Here is a 14931-nt window from a genome sequence, read left to right as displayed (position 1 = left end):
TTGGTATAATTTGTGGAGAGGAAGGGAAAAGACAAATTGTTTAAATAGGGATACAGGTGGACCAATTGCACCAATGAGATGTTCAAAATGTTATGTCGAAAATGAACTTTACAACTTTGGCACGGGTGGGGGTGGCCGTGGGGGTGGGGAGAGATGGGAAGGGATGGGAAGGGGAAACAAAGAAGGAGGCAACAATGCTTGATGAGAAATGCACTCATTACCTTGCCCATGTATTTGTAACCCCTCTGTATGGAATTTTCACAATAAAAAAGTAAAAAGAAAATAATGCTGACAATCTGAGAAAAATATAAATATGCCTCATTTCTTCTAAAATTCAAGATGAAGAGTTTAAAGAAAGAAATCAAGAACTAGATGTGGCCATGATACTGATAGAATTTTAATTGAAGGAAAATTGTTAAGTAAATGGTTCTATTCTAGACTTTTTTTAAAAAACCATGGTCATTGATCAGATTCACCCTAGTGGATTTCACGACACCATAGAATTTCTGGGATAAACTGAGATCATATAGTTATTCACAGTGATTTAAATAGAAATAATTTACTCAGATTAAAAAAGCTTAGTCAAACTTCCATAATACTCAGTTGGTTATTTTTTTTCAATTTTTTTCTCAAAATACTTATTAGAGACTTTTTTTCTTAAAGAAATAGTTTTCAGAGCTGGGATAGTTTTCAGTGGTAGGGTGCTTGCCTCGCATGCATGAGGCTCTGGGTTCAATTCCTCAGCACCACATAAGCAGAAAAAGTTGGAAGTGGTGCTGTGGCTCAAGTGGTAGAGCTAGCCTTGAGGTAAAATGCTGAGAAACAGCACCCAGACCCAGAGTTCAGGCCCCATGACCAACAAAAGAAAATAAAAAGGAATTGTTTTCAAAATTGACAATGTGTTTGTTTCTTATGACTTTACAGAGTAGATTAATATATCAATATTGTCTCATCTTAAGTCTCACTTATAATAAATATTCAAAAAATATTTATTAGGTGAATGATTAATCCAATTATTTTTAGTTAATATGTGAATAGACACTATATCTGTGAAATGATACACTTTCCAACAAATGTCTTGTCCTTAATCCAGAAAATAATTTATTGAACTGCATACTAAGACAGGTTCCCCCAAAGTAACTATGAGCATATTCTAAAACAGACTTTTTCTTAGTAAGAAGAAAAGGCTAAAATACAGATACTCCAGCTGAGTGCAAAAGAGAAGTCGATTCATTACAGATAGAAGAGCGTTTATGTCTCTCATACTCCTTCCTTCACTTCTCACACATTACAGATATACTTTGACAGCAGCTCACCTAACATTTTCTGAATTGCTTCAATCCCTCATCGAGGGCTTAAGGGAGCTGCAGAAGAGGTTGGCTTTAAGTGTCAGAGAACCATCTTCCTCTCCAAAGTTTGTCACATTGAGTGTCTACACTTGAGGAGATGTTGCTTAGAGACATTGACTGTGGTTCCTGTTTTAAGATGTGACTTCTTCCTCTTCCTCTTTTCCAAAAATTGAGATTAGTAGGATATCATATGACAAGAAATAATAACTGCGCTTCTACAGGCCTGTGTTAACTGCATTATACTGAGTTACATTCAGCCAACACATTTTTTGACAATTGGTAGTCTCCAAGTCAGAGATAAATGAAGTATTTACTTTCTATATTTTAAAGAAAATAAGGAACAATGAAACTAAATATTTGACCAGCTCCTACTTAATAGCAACATTTACTTTTTAAAGTGCATAAAAAGCTTTTCTAGGAATGTGAAGTTTCTCACTCATTCTTAAGTACTCTCCTAGGGACTCTAAGTGAAAAACAAAAAGAATACTTTCAGATCAGGTGTATTGGTGTCATAGCCAACACATGGAGGGTGTTCCATTGTCTGCCAATGGGACTAAGAGCTCAAAAGGTGATTAAATTTCTGAACAAGGGCAGGAAATCCTATGTAATATACCGAAGCATTTTAATTCCCATTCAGAGTGAAGCCTCCACCTGACAAACACATGAAAACCTATAAATAATAATATATTTAAGGCTGAAAAACTATATGATATTTTGTAAAGTGTGGGACAATTAAAAATGTCTATGTTCATCATTTTTATGTGATGTACTAAGAAACTGTAGTCACTAAGACAGGAAAAATAAATGAAGGTTATCACTTATAGAAAAAGAAAATCAATTATCTTTACAATGCTAACGCTTATTTATAAAACCACAAGAAATATACAAAAATAGATTAGAGCAACATCCTAGAAAAAGCAAGACCTCTAGACACAAAATCACTGTGTACAATTCTAATCACATGCCAAGAGTGGTAGCATATACTGTAATTCCAGTCTTCAGGATGTAGAATTAGAATAATCATGTGTGTGACAACAATCTGGGTTAATAAGTGAGAGCATGTCTTGAAAAATAGGTTTAATCACATTTCTAGGTGCTAGCAATAAATAATGGGGAAAATATCAGTTGAAAGCACATTATCATTTACAATGCTCCAAACATGATGAAAAACATACTCACATATTTAATGAATCATGTATACAACATGTATACTAAAAATATGAAATGATGAAAGAAATCAAAGCCTCACTAATTACAGAAATATAGTAAGTTGGTAGAATGGACATTCAACATAAATTCAGCATGTAACAAATTCACCAATAAAAAGCCAAACAATATATCAATATGAAGTAAAAAAATATCCATGATTGCATCTTCATTTATATGACCAATCACATATGAAAGACATTATAGCCTTCTCATATGGTATAAGAGGTTAGAAGAACTATTTGTGTGTATTTGTGTAAGACACAGAAATAATGTAGCAAAATAAAAAGATGTGACCAAAAAATAAGGGAGAAAGAAAATAAGAAGGAGAGATGCAGCATGGACTAAAAGTAAAAAAAAAAAAAAAAAAATACTAATGAGTAGGAATAAAGCTCTGGCCCTTGAGTGTCCCTGAGTGACTATACTAGATCTCTCCCCAGACCAGAGTAAGGTGGATGAATCTTTGGTCAGCCTTAACTTGCCAGGAGTTCAAGAGTCCCATGGGAAGCTGGGCTATGATCGGCAATACTCTAAGGATATAGTGGATTAAAAAGGACACTACAGGGCTAGTTTGCCTACATGCCCACCTTTAAGCCTACTCAAGGGAACAGAGTTATCAGTCGGCTTCTGTTTGGTGGCTCTGTCGAGGGTTGGTGGCCCAGGCTTAGCACTCTGTGCAGTAAATTTGTGAGTTGGACAATGCAAGAACCTCTTACCAAGACAAAACAAATCTATCATAACAAAACCAAGATAAAGCATTGGCTGGAATGGTTGAGAGACAGAGTAGATGCAATCCTGCTTCTACTAGGTGCTTCAGTGTTTCTCCTTAACAGCGATTTCTCTTTGCTTCATTGTGCATATTTAAAATTGAATAGTTTTAATTTTTCTGTAGCCTTTCTTTGATGCCCTGGTGCCCTTTACTGGCTTACTTATCTGCCACCCATTCCTTATTTCTGGTTCATGAACACATGAAAATGGGATGTGTGTCCCCAATCCAAAATTTTCCGTACATTATTTCTTCACTTCTGAAGTTCTTAATACAAGGTTTACTCCTTCAAAGTTTCTCCATAGCAAACTATATTTTCCATTATTGTTATGAATGAGAGTATTGTTCCACATATTTCATAATTGATTTTTACTGCAATAAAGGAAAGTATATTGGGTTTGGGGTATCATCCAACTGCTTATTATCTAATTGGTCCAAATCCATTGTAAGTTAATTGTCTTAGATTTCTTTAAGGTGTAATTCTATACTCCACATGAAATTCAACAATGTCTTAAAATTAAATATAATATAGCAATCGAAAGAAGTATAGATTGGCAGCAATTATAAAAATGATTTTATTACCTTAGCCAGTACTAATTATTATTTATTAAATATTATTAAGAGCTTGGCACCATTCTAAAGACTGTCAACTCAGTAGGCAAACATAAATATTCCCATCTACATAGTGCTTATATGAACAACTCAAATCTATTTTTTAGTAGAAAAAAAATTTGAAAGAATAGATGAGAAAAATGATCTCTGGCTTGTGTCATTTGTTTACATATGTCTACTTTAATGCTACAGCACAATATAGAGAATGGATTGCAACAGGTAAGATTTGAAGAAAATAAATCAGTGAAAATATTGTTGGAATGGTCTAGGTAACAGATGATGATTTACTTGTAACAAGATGAAAAAGTGAGCCTTTCATCATTATAGAATAGTAAGCTAGGCCAGGTGCCGGTGGCTCACACTTGTAATCCTAGCTACTCAGGACGCTGAGATCTGAGGATCACAGTTCAAAGCCAGTTGGGGCAGGAAAGTCAGTGAGACTCTTATCTCCAATAAACCACTAGAAAACCGGAAGTGGCGATGTGGCTCAAGCGGTAGAGGGCTCACCTTGAGTGCAGGGACAGCTCCCAAGCTGAGTTCAATCCCCATGACTGAAAAAAAAAGTAAACTATTGCTAAAGGTTCTGGATTTATTTGAAGGAAAGTTAGTATGACTGTTAAAACTGAATTTGGGTAGCAGGTATCTACTTCTCAGCTTTTCACTTTTTATCACATTTTGTTCTGGCAAAAATTCCTCCATTAAAAGTATAATGATTTTAGGAAATCAAATATTTACATTTTAAAGAGTGACAACTACTAGAGACCAACCTGATATAATATTTTCAGTATTTGGAGGGAAGTACAAGAATAATTGTGGAAATGTGATTGCTAGAAGTAATAATAGTTCTGTTTTGTGGAATCTTGAGCTAAATCATATACATATATATGCACACACATACATACACACATAAAATCTTATGTATATAAACATAATCTAATACATATGCATATATATGCAGATTATCTTAAAGAAGCTAGGAATAAAAAGAATATACTTCAATATAATAAAGACTATACATGATAAACTTATGGATAACATTTCTAAGTTGGGAAAAACTGAATTCATTTCCCTACAATGAAGAATAATAGAAGAATACCTGCTCTTTCTACCCTTATTAAAGTGCTAGAATTCTTTGCCTGAGTAAAAATGAAAGAGAAAGAAATGAAAACAAAGATGTAAAGTAAGATGGAAAAAATCAAATTATTCTTATTTAAAAGTTTTGCAGTCCTCTACTTCGGATCCTAGGTTCCAATGAAAAATTGGATCTGATAAACTATTTTGGCAAGTTAGCAGGACACAAATATAATGGTAAAACATTAGCAGCTTTCTATATAACAATAATAAACAGACTGATATAGAAAGCAGAAAAGCAATCCCATTCACAGTATCAAAATACCTAGGAAAAACAAAACTAAGTGTATGGAAGGACTTTATAATGAAAACTACATAGTACTGAAAAAAAGAACATAAAGAACACAGTAGAAGATGCAGGATCTTCTAGATTAATGGATCAAAACAATAAATATTGTGGAAATTGCTATACTGTGAGAAACTACCTACAGATTGAACTCAAAATTACAATCACATACTCTGCTCATTAGAAAAAGTAATATTAAAATTTATGTAGAACAAAACACCCTGAAATTCAAAGCAATTGTAACTCTTTCAAAAGAGCAATTCCGAAGCTATCATAATATCTAACTTGAAACTACACTTCAGTGAATATCAGATTATACTATACTATAGTAACATAATATAACATCATATTATTAGCACCAAAACATAAATGTAGATCAGTGTAATAGAAGATAAAGAATCATCTCACACAAAAATGTCACAAACCTATGCTGAAAAAAAAGAGCCTCTTCAACAAATGTTGAGAAATTGGGTTTCCGCATACCAAAGATTAAAATTGATGTATCTCTAACTTTATAAAAAACCTAATTGAAAATTGTTCAAACATCTTAGAAACTTTAAAACTGTTACAACAAACACAGAGAAAACACTTGCAGACAAATTCTTATGTAATATTTTTATGAATTTCTTAGAAAAACATCGAGAAAACGATTTTTATAAAAGTAATAAGCTTCTTCAGAGCAAAGGAAACATAATCAAAAGTAACTACAGAAAATGGAAAATCCTTTTCACTTATGCATAGGATAAATTATTAATCTCCAGAATATACAGAAAGCTCCAAAAATTGAACAATGAAAAGTATCAATAATAGATCTTATAATGGATTAATAAGCTGAACAGCTCTTAAAAAGATAAGCAGAAATGACTTAATAAACACACAAAGAAATATTCAACACCCAGTCCTATAAAGGAAATGCAATCAAAATTATTCTGAGATTCTATTTCATCCCAATCAGAATTGTTATCAACGAGAAAAAACGTATAATGCTGGTGACAAAGAATTATATGCACTTTTTGGTAGGAAATTAAATCAGTGTAAGCACTCTGTGATGGAATTTTTCAGTATGGAGGTTCCTCTAAAAACTCAAAGCTAGAGCTATTATATGATTCAACCATAATATTTCTGGGACTATATGCTATGGAATGTAACCTAACACACAATCAAAATACTAATACAATTATGATATAGAATCAACCCTAGTGTTCATCAGCCAATAAGTAACTAAAAGTGTGATAAGTATGATATATACCTATATAGTCTCACTTGTATATATGTATATATACTCCCTTGTATGTATGCATGTAGATATACATGTGTGTATATATACATATATATGATATCTGTACATACATGTATATATTTATACATACATACATGCTTACACATATACTCACACAAGGGAGTATTTTCAGGCACAATAAAGAGTGAATTTATGTTGTTTGTAGGAAAATAGAATCTAGTACTTAAATAATGAATGTCATCAAGAAAAATGAGGACGAGGAGGGATGGGTAAGAATGATGAAAAGGGTGACAGTGATTAAGATGAATTATATTTATAAACTGCTTTGTTGAATGGCTACTTATTTGAGAACTACTTAAAGATAGTAAAAAAAAATCAAGGATACTACAAATGAAAAAAAGAACGACACTTTCTTTTCTTTTTTTATTGTGAAAATACTGTACAGAGATTAGAACTACATGGGCAAGATAATGAGTACATCCCTCTCTCACAGTATAACCCCTACTTTCACTGTATTTGGTGTCGGTATAATTTGTGGAGGGGAAGGGGAAAAACAAGTCGTTTAAATAAGGATACAAGTGGACCCATTGCAACAATGAGATGTACAAGTCGTTATGTCGAAAACAAATTTTACAACTTTGGTGGGGGGGAAGAATTGGGGGGGGCAAGGGGAGGATGGGAAGGGATGGGAAGGGGAAACAATGGAGGAGGCTACAATGCTTGATAAGAAATGTACTCATGGGCTGGGAAGGTGGCTCAGTGGTAGAGCACTTGCCTTGCATGCTCAAGGCCCTGGGTTCGATTCCTCAGCACCACATAAGCAAAAAGAAAAAAGCCGGAAGTGGCGCTGTGGCTCAAGTGGTAGAGCACTAGCCTTGAGCTGAAGAGCTGAGGGACAGCGCCCAGGCCCAGAGTTCAGGCCCCATAACAAAAAAAAAAAAAAAAAAAAAAAGAAATGTACTCATTATCTTGCCCATGTAATTGTAACCCCTCTGTACAGTATTTTCACAATAAATAAATAAATAAAAATTAAAAAAATTAAAAAGATAATGAGTACATTTCTTATCAAGCATTGTTGCCTCCTTCTTTGTTTCCTCTTCCCATCCCTTCCCATCTTCCCCCTCCCCCCCCCCCAAAGTTGTAAAGTTCGTTTTTCGACATAACAACTTGTACATCTCATTGTTGCAATGTGTCCACCTGTATCCCTATTTAAACGATTTGTTTTTTTTCCCTTTCCCTCCACAAATTATACCAACATCACATACAGTGAAAGCAGGGGTTATACCATGGGGGAGGGACATACAAAACAGCAAAGAAATCATCTTATAAATATGTTAGAAATAATCGCATGAAAGAAAAATATTTGAATACTTATCTTGGGGTTTATTTCACCTAACATCACCTTATCTGACCTTTCCTGCTTGACTCAGACATATACTAGTTATTGCAAATAAGGGAAACCATGGGACTTATGTTTCTTTGGGCCTGGCTTACTTCACTTAATATAATTTTTTCAAGTCTTTCCATTTCCTAACAAATAATTCTATGCCTCCATCAGAAAGAATGACACTTTCAATTAGAAGAAGACTATCAGCAGAAATAGAGACAGGAATGTGTGGAGGGCAGTGTATGAGGCTGAAGAACACCATACACAATTATGAAAATAGAGCAATGAAAACTCTTGAAATTAATTTAAGGGAGATAAAGAATGAGTGGAGGTGATCTAAAGTTGAGTTTGATTTAGGCACACTGCATGCTTGTATTGGGAAAATATCACAATACATTTCCTTTGTATAACTATTATGCTAATGAAGAACTGCTATCCTACTCAGAAAACAACTTTCATAAATGGAAAATTATAAAATTACCTCGGGTAAATATTTTTGTATGGTTTAATTTTTTGTTTAGGTTGTGGGGCCTGAACACTGGGTCTGGGCGCTGTCCCGCAGCTCTTCAGCTCAAAGCTAGGGCTCTACCACTTGAGTCACAACACCACTTCTAGCTTTTTCTGCCTATGTGGTGCTAAGGAATTGAACCCACGGGCCTCATGTATGCAAGGCAAGCACTCTACCACTGAGCCACCTTCCCAGCCCACATGGGTTTAATTTTGCTTGTCAACTTGATTGAATTTGAAAATGCTTATAACATAAATGAATTGCACAAATGTGTCTGCAATGGATTTTTCAGGAACAATTGGCCATGAAAATTCTGACTTCATGAACGAATTAACTACTTGATGGTTTCAGAATATAATGTTATTGGAAGGAGATGAGGCTCCTTCCAATTATCGTTATCATCATCATCATCATTATTATCATCATTATTATTATTATTACTGCAAGTGAAGGCTTAGCTGAAAGACTTAATACACTATGATATATCTTTGGGGCCTATATCTTTCCTGGACCATTGCATTGTTTCCCTGCTTCTTTGTAATATTAGATAATCTGGTGTGCTTTTTAACAGGCTCCTCACCATGATGAATGAAACCTCTTAAAATGTGAGCCCAAATAGTAATTCCTTTCAGTGGTTCTATCAGGTATCTTGGTCACAGTTAGAAAAAAAAGTTTATAAAACAAGGTAACATAAAGAAATTCATTAATTTTATTTCCAGAAATTAATTTCTGTAAGTTTAAGTGAGACATGTTCTAGAAAAAAAATAGAAGTTACGTAAATTGAGCCATTTAACCTAGCCTCATCTCACCAGATCGTACACATTTATTGCTTATCCAACAGGAAAGAGTAACATTTAAAAATATAATTTAAGAGCCATTTCTTTAACTTATCATTATGTTTCACTTCATACTTTTAAAATCAATGATTGCAGGCTGGGAAGGTGGCTCAGTGGTAGAGCGCTTGCCTTGCATGCATGAGGAGCTGGGTTTGATTCGTTAGCATCACATAAGCAGAAAAGCCCTTAGTGGCACTGCAGCTCCAGTGGTAGAGTACTAGCCTTGAGCTGAAGAGCTGAGGGACAATGCCTAGGCCCACAGTTCAGGTCCCATGACCAACAAAAAATAAAATAAAATAAAAAATTTGAGCATGCTTATTATCAGCATATTAAGTGACTATATTCTTCAATTTTTATCCTATACTTTGATCAATTGATATTTACTATTTGCTTTAAATATTGCAGTCACAATTATTGACAGAATGCTCATATGTATAATAATATTTCATAAGGATCATTATTATTTTTCTTTCAAATTCATAACTATCTTGCTCATTTCTGGATAGTTTAATTCAGTGGACAGTAATGGTACCTTGATCGGGAACAGTGTGACTGTTAGTACATGTAGATGTTTTGAGATGATAAGCACAGGTTATTTAGGTTCATCCTTTTATTCACCCTCTCAAACACTTATCATTTCTGTGTGAAAGGATATCCAAAATATTCATAGCTAGATTTTAAATTATGTAGTGCAATATTGTTAAAATAATATCTCTGCTATGTTATACAATATCTCAGAATAAATTTAAAGCACTTTATACATTTCTGTCACATGCCCTACATGGTTTAAAATACCCTCCATTAGGAGACTGATATCTGAGGATCACAGGTCTTTCCTGCCTAGCCAGGAAAGTCCCTGAGACTTACCTCCAATTAATTGCCAGAAACCTGAAGTGGAGCTGTGGCTCAAAGTAGGAGAGCACTAGTTTGACCAAAAGAGTTCAGGGACAGCACCTGGTTCCTGAGTTCAAGGACCACAACCTACAAAATAAAATGAATGATCTACTTTTTATATAATTTATTTGCTGTTTCTCTATATTACTTTATAAACATTTTATTATAAAAGTATTTCAAAATTTTGACTAATATTGAAATATTATTTCCTTAATATGTTTATGGCCCAATAACATATAAATTGAATTATATATAAATTTTATTAGGTATTAAGATAGTTTAAATGCCTGTTCTTTGCCTATGCACATGGACTACAGATTTCATTCATTCTCTTTTAATATAATATTTTGATATTCATGCATATTAATTGTATAAAATAATGGGCCCATTAGTTTAAAGCACCCTTTGAGAATGTTTTTGATATTTTTCTCATGTATTTATTTCAGACTCATCAGCCTATGATTTTCAGTCTAGAATTTTGTTTTCTGGTTATTCAATTTAGTTTATTGCCTATCTTTTGGAAACTCTCCCAGGCTTCATATCCCTTAAAAAACCACTAATCTTATTTAAATGTAGATTACACTACCCTGAGATATATTTCAGACTGTTTGATTAAAGTTCATATTAAATTTCATGTTGCTCTTTCATAACTTTCTAGATCTATGCTTTATTTCAATTTTGTGCTATATTAATATCAACTTGGCAGTTGCCATTAAAATTAACATTCCTTTAGAAACTGTTTGCTCAATTTCATAGCAATTTTTCGTAACAGTATTTCTGTTTAGGGTTGTTCACCAGGGCTCTTACATATAGTGCTAGATACTCAGGTGGCTGAGGCCTGAAAATCGAAGTTCAAAGTCAGCCTGAACAGACAAATCCTCTTACCTCTAATTAACCAGAAAAGTGAAAGTGTGACCCACGTGGTAGAGCTTCAAGCATGAATGGAAAAGCCAGGCTACTCAATATGAAGTTCAAGTCCCAGTACCAGCACAACACACACACACACACACACACACACACACACACAAATTGAAGATGTTTTTAAAGAAATTAATCAGTTTACTTTGAAAAGGAACTAATAAAACATTTGGAGAAAACAAATTTATAAGATCTATCTCATTAAGGGATATTGCATGTCTCTTACTTTTGTCACAGAGCTAGTATGACTTGGGTGATAATGCTCACAAATAACTGGAAAACATTTCTTTTTGTGCCTATCACAGTTCCCCTATAGCTACGCAATATTCCGTGTGGAAAGCATACATACATACATACATATTGCAACTTTAATTCTTCAATGCTAGAACTAAGCCCTAAATTTAATTTTGCCAAAGTTTAGATAGCACAAAACAGAAGCAAATCTAATTGAAAAAAATTAGTAAAAGTCAAATGAAGTAAAACATGTATTAAAATGTGACAGACATGTTGTCTCATCAAATTGGCCAGTGCTTTTTAGCTTATCGTCTTTTCTTGTTCTATTTTTTATAAAGTTTTTTTATTCTAGACGGAATTTCTTCAATTTATTTCTCTTAAGTAGTTATTTTTTTATCATATAATTTTCTTTTTTATTGTGAAAATACTGTACAGAGGGGTTACAATTACATGGGCAAGATAATGAGTACATTTCTTATCAAGCATTGCAGCCTCCTCCTTTGTTTACCCTTCACATCCCTTCCCAGCCTCCCCCCATTCCTCCACCCAATCCTCCCCCACCCCCACCCCTGCACAAAAATTGTAAAGTTTTTTTTGTTGGTCTTTGGGCTTGAACTCCTCTGGGGAGCTGTCCTGAGCTCTTCAGCTCATGGTGAGCTCCCTATCACTTGAGCCACAGCACAACTTCTGGTTTTCCAGTGGTTAACTGGAGATAAGAGTCTCAGGGACTTTCCTGCCTGGGCTGGCTTTGAACTGCAATCCTCAGATCTCAGCCTTTAGATAGCTAGGATTATAGGCGTGAGTCGCTGGTGCCCAGTTATAAAGATTTTTAAAGCAGGTGTCTGAAACCTAGAGTATAAATTGGTTATTAACAGTGAATTTTGTTATAGTAGTACATTTGTGGGTTTGTGTATCTTTGTTTGTGCACAGCTTATAAAAGCAGAGAGTACAATTTAAGAGTATATATGAAGATTTTAAAAAATTAACTTAAATAATAGATTTATTTGCACATAAGTATAGTCATTATTCTATTTAATGTCTAAAATTAGTACTACGTTAATTCTTAATACAGATTTTAGTAAAATGATTATTTGCAGATATATTTCAAAATATTATGGAGATATAAGTTGAGTTTTATACATTTGGGGGACCAGTAGAATATTACTTTCAAAAATAAAAACTAAGGAAAAAAAAAGAACTATCTTATGTTGTACAATAAAAACGTAACAGATTTTACAACTGTTCCCCGCCAAGTATAAAAGCAGTCATTTTACTTACCTCTAGACTTCTTAATTTTCTAAGTCTTTGATTGTTCTATTTATGTGCACATTATTTTTAAAACACTAGGAACAGAAAATGTGTAGGAATACGCAAGTGTGAAAATAACAATTTAATATCTAGCATTGAAGTTAACTAATGATATCTTAATTTATACTGCATTTAGAAATATAACTTTTAATATTCAACTAGGAATTCTGGCTTCACATATATTTGTAATCATTTATTCTCCAGAAAAAATGTAATTACAGCAACAAAATTGTATTCAGTCAGATTTTAGATCACATTTGAATCCTAACCTCAGAACGTAGCTGTAACTTCACTCTATCACTCCAATAATGAACTGAGAACATGAAAACACAAGATTGATGTGTTTGTATAAAGAGAGCTAATATGTCATGCTTGGCTAATGCTGCTTTACTTCATCAAGGATAAAAAGAAGAGAATGCTTGTAATGAAGCCTCTACTGCACAGACTTCAGTGATAGGAAGTGACATGAGAAGCACAGCGTTTGCTATTCTCTTCAGATTCAATCTTCTGAACCATGCTACTCTGGACAAGTCATCTTTTAATCATTTACAAAGCAACTGAGCAACTTGATGCTTCAATAGGAGAATGCAGCTCAAAATTTAATTAAGGCATTCCAGGTTCAAATAACTGAACACAGATGTGGTCCTAATCACAAAGAAGAGGGAAGTGGGAAGGGGTAGAGTGGTTGTGGGACAGAGAGATTACAGAGGGGAGTGAGAAAGAAGCAAGGGAAACTATAAGAACTGATAACACTGAAATATTTGGGAAAGACCCTTTTTATTCAGTTCTTATTCTCCTGTATTTCCCTTAAACAGAAGTCCCCCAAAACAAAAGTTCTGTATTAGTCAAATGAGTATCTGTCACAATTCTAGAAACAAAGTGTATGTTGGATCCAATATAAGCATGGCGGAACATGATTTTACCTCTGTGACATCGATCTCAGCTATTAGGTATTAAGTGTTTCAAGTTTCCCATAATTATATTAAAATGTCTTTTCTGTATTGAATGTACAATTCTCAATCATATACTACAAAACTAAAGATAATATTTATTTTTTTCTTTATTTTACAGAATCTTTCTTAATTACAAAGCCTGCTGAAAATATCCTATTCTAACCCATTAGTTCAAGTGTGCTACTTTTTAGCTCTGTGTGCTACTTTTTAGCTCTGTGTGTGTGTGTGTGTGTGTGTGTGTGTGTGTGTGTGTGTGTGTGTGAATTCAGACTCTGGAAATTGTTTCTTTTCTTTTTCTCTTTTCTTTTATCAAAACTAGCACTCTACTACTGAACCAAAGTTCCACTTTCAGCTTTTTACTGTTTAATTAGAGATAGGAGGCTCACAGCCTTTTATTTCTAGGCTGGCTTTGAACCCTGATCCACAGCCTCCTAGGTCGCTAGTATTACAGGCCTAAGCCACTAGTGAGTGGCTTATTTTTCTTAGTGTTCAACTCTGTTCTCCAATTCAAACATTTCTTTTTAGTTTCAGCTCCTGTAAGTTTTGTAATTTCCAAAATGCTTAAGTAAGTTATGCTACCCACTTCAGGTCAGAGCATTGTCTTCCTCCAAGTTCTAGGAATGAACGTACTAAAATCCAAGTAGAAAAGCCACAATTTTTGAGACAGTCATTTGTAGAGGAGGTGATACTTGTTTAGATGTTGAAATTGTCTGAGTTATCCACCTGTCTTTTCTTAAGCACACAATGCTGTAGAATTTGTGTCTATCTGAAAGAAAGAAGAATGAGCAAAGCCGTTATCTCAGCACGTTTCTACGAGCATCTCCAGGCAGGTATCCAATGTTTGTTGCAAAGCAAGACTTAAGACAAGTAATTTATTATTAACATTTTGCATATTTCCCATCACAGAAATAAAGAACTAATATATTATATTGTAAGAAAATGATAAATGTACTAGAAGAATAAAATTAGAGCACACATAAAAACACAATGAAAATAAACCCGACTCCAAGGCTTGAGACTAGATATTGAGAATACAGCTAAGGAAAATTCTTTATCTAATTAAAGCAAGTTGATACATATGTATTCTCCATTGTTACCCTTCCTAATGAGAAGAATAAAATAATCATTCACAGTCCTCTTTTATTTAGAATCCAGGATAATTTCAAGATAATGGTTCTATATACAGCAAAGGCTTGAAAACCAAAGTTAATTAAAAACAAAATTGGAATTAAAAATCTTTGGTAGGGGGCTGGGAAGGTGGCTCAGTGGTAGAGCGCTTGCCTTGCATGCATGAGGCCCTGGG

Source organism: Dipodomys spectabilis, unplaced genomic scaffold, assembly GCF_019054845.1.
Source record: "Dipodomys spectabilis isolate Male_0828 unplaced genomic scaffold, ASM1905484v1 ptg000140l, whole genome shotgun sequence".
Lineage (NCBI taxonomy): Eukaryota > Metazoa > Chordata > Mammalia > Rodentia > Heteromyidae > Dipodomys > Dipodomys spectabilis.
The sequence above is the reverse complement of the archived record's forward strand: the minus strand, read 5'-3'. Positions refer to the sequence as shown.